This window comes from Danio rerio, chromosome 16 (genome assembly GCF_052040795.2).
Source record: "Danio rerio strain M-AB ecotype USA chromosome 16, GRCz13ab, whole genome shotgun sequence".
Lineage (NCBI taxonomy): Eukaryota > Metazoa > Chordata > Actinopteri > Cypriniformes > Danionidae > Danio > Danio rerio.
Window position 1 is genome coordinate 29,521,820 of NC_141036.1, and position 12,830 is coordinate 29,534,649.

Sequence of the window (12,830 nt, forward strand, 5' to 3'; positions counted from 1 at the left end):
GACTTGCAGTAGAGGCCCCAGGGTGACCCTTGGCCCTCCACCTAGGGACCTCAGACCCCAGCAAGCTACCCAGGGGCCTACCTATCTCCCTGGACTTGCAGTAGAGTCCCCAGGGTGCCCCATGGCCCTCCACCTTGGGCCCTCTGACCCCAGCAAGCTACTCAGGGCTCCAACTCTCTCCCTGGACTTGCAGTATAGGCCCCAGGGTGCCCCCTGGTCCTCCACCTAGGGGCCCCTGACCCAAGCAAGCTGCCCAGGGGTCCACCTCTCTCCCTGGACTTGCAATAGAGGCCCCAGGGTGCCCCTTGGCCCTCCACCTTGGGGCCTCTGACCCTAGAAAGCTACCCAGGGGTCCACCTCTCTCCCTAGACTTGCAGACTAGGCCCCAGGGTGACCGTTGGCCCTCCACCTAGGGCCCTTTGACCCCAGCAAGCTACTCAGGGGTCCACCTCTCTCCCTGGACTTGCAGTATAGGCCACAGGGTGCCCCCTTGCCCTCCACCTAGGGGCCTCTGACCCCAGCAAGCTACCCAGGGCTCCACCTCTCTCCCTGGACTTGCAGTAGAGGCCCCAGGGTGCCCCCTTGCCCTCCACTCAGGGGCTACTGGCCCCAGCAAGCTACCCAGGGCTCCACCTCTCTCCCTGGACTTGCAGTAGAGGCCCCAGGGTACCCCGTGGCCCTCCTTCTAGGGGCCTCTGACCCCAGCAAGCTACCCAGGGGTCCAGCTGTCTCCCTGGACTTGCAATAGAGGCCCCAGGGTGCCCCCTGGCCCTCCACCTAGGGGCCTCTAAGTCCAGCAAGCAACCCAGGCGTCCACATCTCTCCCTGGACTTGCAGTAGAGGACCCAGGGTACCCCGTGGCCCTCCACCTAGGGGCCTCTGAACCCAGCAAGTTACCCAGGGGTCCAGCTCCCTCCGTGGACTTGCAATAGAGGCCCCAGGGTGCCCCCTTGCCCTCCACTAAGGGGCTACTGACCCCAGAAAGCTACCCAGGGCTCCACCTCTCTCCCTGGACTTGTAGTAGAGGCCCTAGGCTGCCCTCTGGCCCTCCACCTAGGGGCCTTTGACCCCAGCAAGCTACCCAGGGCTCCACCTCTCTCCCTGGACTTGCAGTAGAGGCCCCAGGGTGCCCATTGGCCCTCCACCTAGGGGTCTCTGACCCCAGCAAGCTACCGAGGGGTCCAACTCTCTCCCTGGACTTGCAGTAGACGCCCCTGGGTGACCCCTGGCCCTCCACCTAGGGGCCTCTGACCCCAGCAAGCTACCAAGGGGTCCACCTCTCTCCCTGGACTTATAGTAGAGTTTCCAGGCTGCCCCCTGGCCCTCCACCTAGGGGCCTCTGAGTCCAGCAAGCTACCCAGGGGTCCACATCTCTCCCTGGACTTGCAGTAGAGGCCCCAGGGTACCCCCTGGCCCTCCAACTAGGGGCCTCTAAGTCCAGCAAGCTACCCAGGGGTCCACATCTCTCCCTGGACTTTCAGTAGAGGCCCCTGGGAACCCCTTGGCCCTCCACCTAGGGGCCTCTGATCCCAGCAAGCTACCCAGGGGTCCAGCTCTCTCCCTGGAATTGCAATAGAGGCCCCAGGGTGCCTCCTTGCCCTCCACCCAGGGGCTACTGACCCCAGCAAGCTACCCAGGGCTCCACCTCTCTCCCTACACTTTAAGTAGAGGCCCTAGGCTGCCCTCTGGCCCCCCACTTAGGGGCCTCTGACCCCAGCAAGCTACCCAGGGCTCCACCTCTCTCCCTGGACTTGCAGTAGAGGCCGCAGGGTGCCCATTGGCCCTCCACCTAGGGGTCTCTGACCCCAGCAAGCTACCCAGGGGTCCACCTCTCTCCCTGGACTTTTAGTAGAGGCCCCAGGGTGCCCCCTGGCCCTCCAGCTAGGGGCCTCTGACCCCAGCAAGCTACCCAGGGGTCCACCTCTCTCCCTGGACTTTTAGAAGAGGCCCCAGGGTGCCCCCTGGCCCTCCACCTAGGGGCCTCTGACCCCAGCAAACTACCCAGGGGTCCACCTCTCTTCCTGGACTTGCAGTAGAGGCCCTACGGTGCCCCCTGGCCCTCCCCCTAGGGGCCTCTGACACCAGCAAGCTTCCCAGTGGTCCACCTCTCTCCCTAGACTTGCAGTAGAGGCCCCAGGGTGACCCTTGGCCCTCCACCTAGGGACCTCTGACCCCAGCAAGCTACCCAGGGGCCTACCTATCTCCCTGGACTTGCAGTAGAGCCCCCAGGGTGCCCCATGGCCCTCCACCTTGGGCCCTCTGACCCCAGCAAGCTACCCAGGGCTCCAACTCTCTCCCTGGACTTGCAGTATAGGCCCCAGGGTGCCCCCTGGTCCTCCACCTAGGGGCCCCTGACCCAAGCAAGCTGCCCAGGGGTCCACCTCTCTCCCTGGACTTGCAATAAAAGCACCTGGGTGCCCCTTGGCCCTCCACCTAGGGGCCTCTGACCCCAGAAAGCTACCCAGGGGTCCACCTCTCTCCCTAGACTTGCAGACTAGGCCCCAGGGTGACCGTTGGCCCTCCACCTAGGGGCCTCTGACCCCAGCAAGCTACCCAGGGGCCTACCTATCTCCCTGGACTTGCAGTAGAGTCCCCATGGTGCCCCATGGCCCTCCACCTAGGGCCCTCTGACCCCAGCAAGCTACCCAGGGCTCCAACTCTCTCCCTGGACTAGCAGTATAGGCCCCAGGGTGCCCCTTGGTCCTCCACCCAGGGGCCCCCAACCCAAGCAAGCTGCCCAGAGGTCCACCTCTCTCCCTGGACTTGCAATAGAGGCCCCAGGGTGCCCCCTGGCCCTCCCCCTAGGGGCCTCTGACACCAGCAAGCTTCCCAGTGGTCCACCTCTCTCCCTAGACTTGCAGTAGAGGCCCCAGGGTGACCCTTGGCCCTCCACCTAGGGACCTCAGACCCCAGCAAGCTACCCAGGGGCCTACCTATCTCCCTGGACTTGCAGTAGAGTCCCCAGGGTGCCCCATGGCCCTCCACTTTGGGTCCTCTGACCCCAGCAAGCTACTCAGGGCTCCAACTCTCTCCCTGGACTTGCAGTATAGGCCCCAGGGTGCCCCCTGGTCCTCCACCTAGGGGCCCCTGACCCAAGCAAGCTGCCCAGGGGTCCACCTCTCTCCCTGGACTTGCAATAGAGGCCCCAGGGTGCCCCTTGGCCCTCCACCTTGGGGCCTCTGACCCTAGAAAGCTACCCAGGGGTCCACCTCTCTCCCTAGACTTGCAGACTAGGCCCCAGGGTGACCCTTGGCCCTCCACCTAGGGGCCTCTGACCCCAGCAAGCTGCCCAGGGGCCTGCCTATCTCCCTGGACTTGCAAAAGTGTCCCCAGGGTGCCCCATGGCCCTCCACGTAGGGCCCTCTGACCCCAGCAAGCTACCCAGGGGTCCAACTCTCTCCCTGGACTTGCAGAAGAGGCCCCAGGGTACCCCGTGGCCCTCCACCTAGGGGCCTCTGACCCCAGCAAGCTACCCAGGGGTCCACAACTCTCCCTGGACTTGCAGTAGAGGCCCCTGGGTACCCCGTGGCCCTCCACCTAGGGGCCTCCGAACCCAGCAAGCTACCCAGGGGTCCAGCTCTCTCCCTGGAATTGCAATAGAGGCCCCAGGGTGCCCCCTTGCCCTCCACCTAGGGCCCTCTGACCCCAGCAAGCTACCCAGGGCTCCACCTCTCTCCTTGGACTTGCAGTAGAGGCCACAGGGTGCCCATTGGCCCTCCACCTAGGGGTCTCTGACCCCAGCAAGCTACCGAGGGGTCCACCTCTCTCCCTGGACTTGCAATAGAGGCCCCAGGGTGCCCAGTGACCCTCCACCTAGGGGCCTCTGACCCCAGCAAGCTACCCAGGGGTCCAGCTGTCTCCCTGGACTTGCAATAGAGGCCCCAGGGTGCCCCCTGGCCCTCCACCTAGGGGCCTCTAAGTCCAGCAAGCAACCCAGGCGTCCACATCTCTCCCTGGACTTGCAGTAGAGGACCCAGGGTACCCCGTGGCCCTCCACCTAGGGGCCTCTGAACCCAGCAAGTTACCCAGGGGTCCAGCTCCCTCCGTGGACTTGCAATAGAGGCCCCAGGGTGCCCCCTTGCCCTCCACTAAGGGGCTACTGACCCCAGAAAGCTACCCAGGGCTCCACCTCTCTCCCTGGACTTGTAGTAGAGGCCCTAGGCTGCCCTCTGGCCCTCCACCTAGGGGCCTTTGACCCCAGCAAGCTACCCAGGGCTCCACCTCTCTCCCTGGACTTGCAGTAGAGGCCCCAGGGTGCCCATTGGCCCTCCACCTAGGGGTCTCTGACCCCAGCAAGCTACCGAGGGGTCCAACTCTCTCCCTGGACTTGCAGTAGACGCCCCTGGGTGACCCCTGGCCCTCCACCTAGGGGCCTCTGACCCCAGCAAGCTACCAAGGGGTCCACCTCTCTCCCTGGACTTATAGTAGAGTTTCCAGGCTGCCCCCTGGCCCTCCACCTAGGGGCCTCTGAGTCCAGCAAGCTACCCAGGGGTCCACATCTCTCCCTGGACTTGCAGTAGAGGCCCCAGGGTACCCCCTGGCCCTCCAACTAGGGGCCTCTAAGTCCAGCAAGCTACCCAGGGGTCCACATCTCTCCCTGGACTTTCAGTAGAGGCCCCTGGGAACCCCGTGGCCCTCCACCTAGGGGCCTCTGATCCCAGCAAGCTACCCAGGGGTCCAGCTCTCTCCCTGGAATTGCAATAGAGGCCCCAGGGTGCCTCCTTGCCCTCCACCCAGGGGCTACTGACCCCAGCAAGCTACCCAGGGCTCCACCTCTCTCCCTACACTTTAAGTAGAGGCCCTAGGCTGCCCTCTGGCCCCCCACTTAGGGGCCTCTGACCCCAGCAAGCTACCCAGGGCTCCACCTCTCTCCCTGGACTTGCAGTAGAGGCCGCAGGGTGCCCATTGGCCCTCCACCTAGGGGTCTCTGACCCCAGCAAGCTACCCAGGGGTCCACCTCTCTCCCTGGACTTTTAGTAGAGGCCCCAGGGTGCCCCCTGGCCCTCCAGCTAGGGGCCTCTGACCCCAGCAAGCTACCCAGGGGTCCACCTCTCTCCCTGGACTTTTAGAAGAGGCCCCAGGGTGCCCCCTGGCCCTCCACCTAGGGGCCTCTGACCCCAGCAAACTACCCAGGGGTCCACCTCTCTTCCTGGACTTGCAGTAGAGGCCCTACGGTGCCCCCTGGCCCTCCCCCTAGGGGCCTCTGACACCAGCAAGCTTCCCAGTGGTCCACCTCTCTCCCTAGACTTGCAGTAGAGGCCCCAGGGTGACCCTTGGCCCTCCACCTAGGGACCTCTGACCCCAGCAAGCTACCCAGGGGCCTACCTATCTCCCTGGACTTGCAGTAGAGCCCCCAGGGTGCCCCATGGCCCTCCACCTTGGGCCCTCTGACCCCAGCAAGCTACCCAGGGCTCCAACTCTCTCCCTGGACTTGCAGTATAGGCCCCAGGGTGCCCCCTGGTCCTCCACCTAGGGGCCCCTGACCCAAGCAAGCTGCCCAGGGGTCCACCTCTCTCCCTGGACTTGCAATAAAAGCACCTGGGTGCCCCTTGGCCCTCCACCTAGGGGCCTCTGACCCCAGAAAGCTACCCAGGGGTCCACCTCTCTCCCTAGACTTGCAGACTAGGCCCCAGGGTGACCGTTGGCCCTCCACCTAGGGGCCTCTGACCCCAGCAAGCTACCCAGGGGCCTACCTATCTCCCTGGACTTGCAGTAGAGTCCCCATGGTGCCCCATGGCCCTCCACCTAGGGCCCTCTGACCCCAGCAAGCTACCCAGGGCTCCAACTCTCTCCCTGGACTAGCAGTATAGGCCCCAGGGTGCCCCTTGGTCCTCCACCCAGGGGCCCCCAACCCAAGCAAGCTGCCCAGAGGTCCACCTCTCTCCCTGGACTTGCAATAGAGGCCCCAGGGTGCCCCCTGGCCCTCCCCCTAGGGGCCTCTGACACCAGCAAGCTTCCCAGTGGTCCACCTCTCTCCCTAGACTTGCAGTAGAGGCCCCAGGGTGACCCTTGGCCCTCCACCTAGGGACCTCAGACCCCAGCAAGCTACCCAGGGGCCTACCTATCTCCCTGGACTTGCAGTAGAGTCCCCAGGGTGCCCCATGGCCCACCACTTTGGGTCCTCTGACCCCAGCAAGCTACTCAGGGCTCCAACTCTCTCCCTGGACTTGCAGTATAGGCCCCAGGGTGCCCCCTGGTCCTCCACCTAGGGGCCCCTGACCCAAGCAAGCTGCCCAGGGGTCCACCTCTCTCCCTGGACTTGCAATAGAGGCCCCAGGGTGCCCCTTGGCCCTCCACCTTGGGGCCTCTGACCCTAGAAAGCTACCCAGGGGTCCACCTCTCTCCCTAGACTTGCAGACTAGGCCCCAGGGTGACCCTTGGCCCTCCACCTAGGGGCCTCTGACCCCAGCAAGCTGCCCAGGGGCCTGCCTATCTCCCTGGACTTGCAAAAGTGTCCCCAGGGTGCCCCATGGCCCTCCACGTAGGGCCCTCTGACCCCAGCAAGCTACCCAGGGGTCCAACTCTCTCCCTGGACTTGCAGAAGAGGCCCCAGGGTACCCCGTGGCCCTCCACCTAGGGGCCTCTGACCCCAGCAAGCTACCCAGGGGTCCACAACTCTCCCTGGACTTGCAGTAGAGGCCCCTGGGTACCCCGTGGCCCTCCACCTAGGGGCCTCCGAACCCAGCAAGCTACCCAGGGGTCCAGCTCTCTCCCTGGAATTGCAAAAGAGGCCCCAGGGTGCCCCCTTGCCCTCCACCTAGGGCCCTCTGACCCCAGCAAGCTACCCAGGGCTCCACCTCTCTCCTTGGACTTGCAGTAGAGGCCACAGGGTGCCCATTGGCCCTCCACCTAGGGGTCTCTGACCCCAGCAAGCTACCGAGGGGTCCACCTCTCTCCCTGGACTTGCAATAGAGGCCCCAGGGTGCCCAGTGACCCTCCACCTAGGGGCCTCTGACTTCAGCAAGCTACCCAGGGGTCCACATCTCTCCATGGACTTGCAGTAGACGCTGCTGGGTACCCCGTGGCCCTCCACCTAGGGGCCTCTGACCCCAGCAAGCTACCCAGGGGTCCACAACTCTCCCTGGACTTGCAGTAGAGGCCCCTGGGTACCCCGTGGCCCTCCACCTAGGGGCCTCTGACCCCAGCAAGCTACCCAGGGGTCCACCTCTCTCCCTGGACTTTTAGTAGAGGCCCCTGGGTGCCCCCTGGCCCTACCCCTAGGGGCCTCTGATCCCAGCAAGCTACCCAGGGCTCCACCTCTCTCCCTGGACTTATAGTGGAGGCCCCAAGGTGTCCCCTGGCCCTCCACCTAGGGGCCTCTGACCCCAGCAAACTACCTAGGGGTCCACATCTCTTCCTGGGCTTGCAGTAGAGTCCCCAGGGTGCCCCATGGCCCTCCACCTAGGGCCCTCTGACCCCAGCAAGCTACCCAGGGCTCCAACTCTCTCCCTGGACTTGCAGTATAGGCCCAGGGTGCCCCCTGGTCCTCCACCTAGGGGCCTCTGACCCTAGCAAACTACCCAGGGGTCCACCTCTCTCCCTGGACTTGCAGTAGAGGCCCCAGGGTGCCCCATGGCCCTCCCCCTAGGGGCCTCTGACACCAGCAAGCTTCCCAGTGGTCCACCTCTCTCCCTAGACTTGCAGTAGAGGCCCCAGGGTGACCCTTGGCCCTCCACCTAGGGGTCTCTGACCCCAGCAAGCTACCCAGGGTCCTACCTAACTCCCTGGACTTGCAGTAGAGGCCCCAGGGTACCCCGTGGCCCTCCACCCAGGGGCCTCTGAACCCAGCAAGCTACCCAGGGGTCCACCTCTCTCCCTGGACTTATAGTAGAGGCCCTACGGTGCCCCCTGGCCCTCCCCTTAGGGGCTACTGACCCCAGCAAGCTTCCCAGTGATTCACCTCTCTCCCTGGAATTGCAATAGAGGCCCCAGGGTGCCCCCTTGCCCTCCACCTAGGGCCCTCTGACCCCAGCAAGCTACCCAGGGCTCCACCTCTCTCCTTGGACTTGCAGTAGAGGCCACAGGGTGCCCATTGGCCCTCCACCTAGGGGCCTCTGACCCCAGCAAGCTACCGAGGGGTCCACCTCTCTCCCTGGACTTGCAGTATAGGCCACAGGGTGCCGCCTTGCCCTCCACCAAGGGGCCTCTGAACCCAGCAAGCTACCCAGGGCTCCACCTCTCTCCCTGGACTTGCAGCAGAGGCCCCAGGGTGCCCCCTTGCCCTCCACCCAGGGGCTACTGACCCCAGCAAGCTACCCATGGCTCCACCTCTCTCCCTGAACTTGCAGTAGAGGCCCCAGGGTACCCTGTGGCCCTCCACCTAGGGGCCTCTGACCCCAGCAAGCTACCCAGGGGTCCACATCTCTCCCTAGACTTGCAGTAGAGGCCCCAGGGTACCCCGTGGCCCTCCACCTAGGGGCCTCTGAACCCAGCAAGCTACCCAGGGGTCCAGCTCTCTCCCTGAAATTGCAATAGAGGCCCCAGGGTGCCCCCTTTCCCTCCACCCAGGGGCTATTGACCCCAGCAAGCTACCCAGGGCTCCACCTCTCTCCCTGGACTTGTAGTAGAGGCCCTAGGCTGCCCTCTGGCCCTCCACTTAGGGGCCTCTGACCCCAGTAAGCTACTGAGGGGTCCACCTCTCTCCCTGGACTTGCAATAGAGGCCCCAGGGTGCCACTTGACCCTCCACCTAGGGGCCTCTGACCTCAGCAAGCTACCCAGGGGTCCACATCTCTCCGTGGACTTGCAGTAGACGCCGCTGGGTGCCCCCTGGCCCTCCACCTAGGGGCCTCTGACCCCAGCAAGCTACCCAGGGGTCCACCTCTCTCCCTGGACTTTTAGAAGAGGCCCCAGGGTGCCCCCTGGCCCTCCACCTAGGGGCCTCTGACCCCAGCAAACTACCCAGGGGTCCACCTCTCTTCCTGGACTTGCAGTAGAGGCCCTAAGGTGCCCCCTGGCCCTCCCCCTAGGGGCCTCTGACACCAGCAAGCTTCCCAGTGGTCCACCTCTCTCCCTAGACTTGCAGTAGAGTCCCCAGGGTGACCCTTGGCCCTCCACCTAGGGGCCTCTGACCCCAGCAAGCTACCCAGGGTCCACCTATCTCCCTGGACTTGCAGTATAGTCCCCAGGGTGCCCCATGGCCCTCCACCTAGGGCCCCTCTGACCCCAGCAAGCTACCCAGGGCAACAACTCTCTCCCTGGACTAGCAGTATAGGCCCCACGGTGCCCCCTGGTCCTCCACCTAGGGGCCCCTGACCCAAGCAAGCTGCCCAGAGGTTCACCTCTCTCCCTGGACTTGCAATAAAGGCCCCAGGGTGCCCCCTGGCCCTCCCCCTAGGGGCCTCTGACACCAGCAAGCTTCCCAGTGGTCCACCTCTATCCCTAGACTTGCAGTAGAGGCCCCAGGGTGACCCTTGGCCCTCCACCTAGGGACCTCTGACCCCAGCAAGCTACCCAGGGGCCTACCTATCTCCCTGGACTTGCAGTAGAGCCCCCAGGGTGCCCCATGGCCCTCCACCTTGGACCCTCTGACCCCAGCAAGCTACCCAGGGCTCCAACTCTCTCCCTGGACTTGCAGTATAGGCCCCAGGGTGCCCCCTGGTCCTCCACCTAGGGGCCCCTGACCCAAGCAAGCTGCCCAGGGGTCCACCTCTCTCCCTGGACTTGCAATAAAAGCACCTGGGTGCCCCTTGGCCCTCCACCTAGGGGCCTCTGACCCCAGAAAGCTACCCAGGGGTCCACCTCTCTCCCTAGACTTGCAGACTAGGCCCCAGGGTGACCCTTGGCCCTCCACCTAGGGGCCTCTGACCCCAGCAAGCTACCCAGGGGCCTACCTATCTCCCTGGACTTGCAGTAGAGTCCCCATGGTGCCCCATGGCCCTCCACCTAGGGCCCTCTGACCCCAGCAAGCTACCCAGGGCTCCAACTCTCTCCCTGGACTAGCAGTATAGGCCCCAGGGTGCCCCTTGGTCCTCCACCTAGGGGCCCCCAACCCAAGCAAGCTGCCCAGAGGTCCACCTCTCTCCCTGGACTTGCAATAGAGGCCCCAGGGTGCCCCTTGGCCCTCCACCTTGGGGCCTCTGACCCTAGAAAGCTACCCAGGGGTCCACCTCTCTCCCTAGACTTGCAGACTAGGCCCCAGGGTGACCGTTGGCCCTCCACCTAGGGGCCTCTGACCCCAGCAAGCTGCCCAGGGGCCTGCCTATCTCCCTGGACTTGCAGTAGTGTCCCCAGGGTGCCCCATGGCCCTCCACGTAGGGCCCTCTGACCCCAGCAAGCTACCCAGGGGTCCAACTCTCTCCCTGGACTTGCAGAAGAGGCCCCAGGGTACCCCGTGGCCCTCCACCTAGGGGCCTCTGATCCCAGCAAGCTACCCAGGGGTCCACAACTCTCCCTGGACTTGCAGTAGAGGCCCCTGGGTACCCTGTGGCCCTCCACCTAGGGGCCTCTGAACCCAGCAAGCTACCCAGGGGTCCAGCTCTCTCCCTGGAATTGCAATAGAGGCCCCAGGGTGCCCCCTTGCCCTCCACTTAGGGCCCTCTGACCCCAGCAAGCTACCCAGGGCTCCACCTCTCTCCTTGGACTTGCAGTAGAGGCCGCAGGGTGCCCATTGGCCCTCCACCTAGGGGTCTCTGACCCCAGCAAGCTACAGAGGGGTCCACCTCTCTCCCTGGACTTGCAATAGAGGCCCCAGGGTGCCCAGTGACCCTCCACCTAGGGGCCTCTGACTTCAGCAAGCTACCCAGGGGTCCACATCTCTCCGTGGACTTGCAGTAGACGCTGCTGGGTACCCCGTGGCCCTCCACCTAGGGGCCTCTGACCCCAGCAAGCTACCCAGTGGTCCACCTCTCTCCCTAGACTTGCAGTAGAGGCCCCAGGGTGACCCTTGGCCCTCCACCTAGGGACCTCTGACCCCAGCAAGCTACCCAGGGGTCCACCTCTCTCCCTGGACTTTAAGTAGAGGCCCCTGGGTGCCCCCTGGCCCTCCACCTAGGGGCCTCTGATCCCAGCAAGCTACCCAGGGCTCCACCTCTCTCCCTGGACTTACAGTGGAGGCCCCAAGGTGTCCCCTGGCCCTCCACATAGGGGCCTCTGACCCCAGCAAACTACCTAGGGGTCCACATCTCTTCCTGGGCTTGCAGTAGAGTCCCCAGGGTGCCCCATGGCCCTCCACCTAGGGCCCTCTGACCCCAGCAAGCTACCCAGGGCTCCAACTCTCTCCCTGGACTTGCAGTATAGGCCCCAGGGTGCCCCCTGGTCCTCCACCTAGGGGCCTCTGACCCTAGCAAACTACCCAGGGGTCCACCTCTCTCCCTGGACTTGCAGTAGAGGCCCCAGGGTGCCCCATGGCCCTCCCCCTAGGGGCCTCTGACACCAGCAAGCTTCCCAGTGGTCCACCTCTCTCCCTAGACTTGCAGTAGAGGCCCCAGGGTGACTCTTGGCCCTCCACCTAGGGGTCTCTGACCCCAGCAAGCTACCCAGGGTCCTACCTAACTCCTTGGACTTGCAGTAGAGTCCCCAGGGTAGCCCATGGCCCTCCACCTAGGGGCCTCTGACCCCAGCAAGCTACCCATGGCTCCAACTCTGTCCCTGGACTTGCAGTATAGGCCTCAGGGTGCCCCCTTGTCCTCCACCTAGGGGCCCCTGACCCAAGCAAGCTGCCCAGGGGTCCACCTCTCTCCCTGGACTTGCAATAGAGGCTCCAGGGTGCCCCTTGGCCCTCCACCTAGGGGCCTCTGACCCCAGAAAGCTACCCAGGGGTCCACCTCTCTCCCTAGACTTGCAGACTAGGCCCCAGGGTGACCCTTGGCCCTCCACCTAGGGGCTTCTGACCCCAGCAAGCTGCCCAGGTGCCTGCCTATCTCCCTGGACTTGCAGTAGAGTCCCCAGGGTGCTCCATGGCCCTCCAACTAGGGCCCTCTGACCCCAGCAAGCTACCCAGGGGTCCACATCTCTCCCTGGACTTGCAATAGAGGCCCCAGGGTGCCCCCTGGTACTCCACCTAGGGGCCCCGGACCCAAGCAAGCTGCCCAGGGGTCCACATCTCTCCCTGGACTTGCAGTAGAGGCCCCAGGGTGCCCCCTGGTCCTCCACCTAGGGGCCTCCGAACCCAGCAAGCTACCCAGGGGTCCAGCTCTCTCCCTGGACTTGCAATAGAGGCCCCAGGGTGCCCTCTTGCCCTCCACCCAAGGGCTACTGACCCCAGCAAGCTACCCAGGGCTCCACCTCTCTCCCTGGACTTTAAGTAGAGGCCCCTGGGTGCCCCCTGGCCCTCCACCTAGGGGCCTCTGATCCCAGCAAGCTACCCAGGGCTCCACCTCTCTCCCTGGACTTATAGTGGAGGCCCCAAGGTGTCCCCTGGCCCTCCACATAGGGGCCTCTGACCCCAGCAAACTACCTAGGGGTCCACATCTCTTCCTGGGCTTGCAGTAGAGTCCCCAGGGTGCCCCATGGCCCTCCACCTAGGGCCCTCTGACCCCAGCAAGCTACCCAGGGCTCCAACTCTCTCCCTGGACTTGCAGTATAGGCCCCAGGGTGCCCCCTGGTCCTCCACCTAGGGGCCTCTGACCCTAGCAAACTACCCAGGGGTCCACCTCTCTCCCTGGACTTGCAGTAGAGGCCCCAGGGTGCCCCATGGCCCTCCCCCTAGGGGCCTCTGACACCAGCAAGCTTCCCAGTGGTCCACCTCTCTCCCTAGACTTGCAGTAGAGGCCCCAGGGTGACTCTTGGCCCTCCACCTAGGGGTCTCTGACCCCAGCAAGCTACCCAGGGTCCTACCTAACTCCCTGGACTTGCAGTAGAGTCCCCAGGGTAGCCCATGGCCCTCCACCT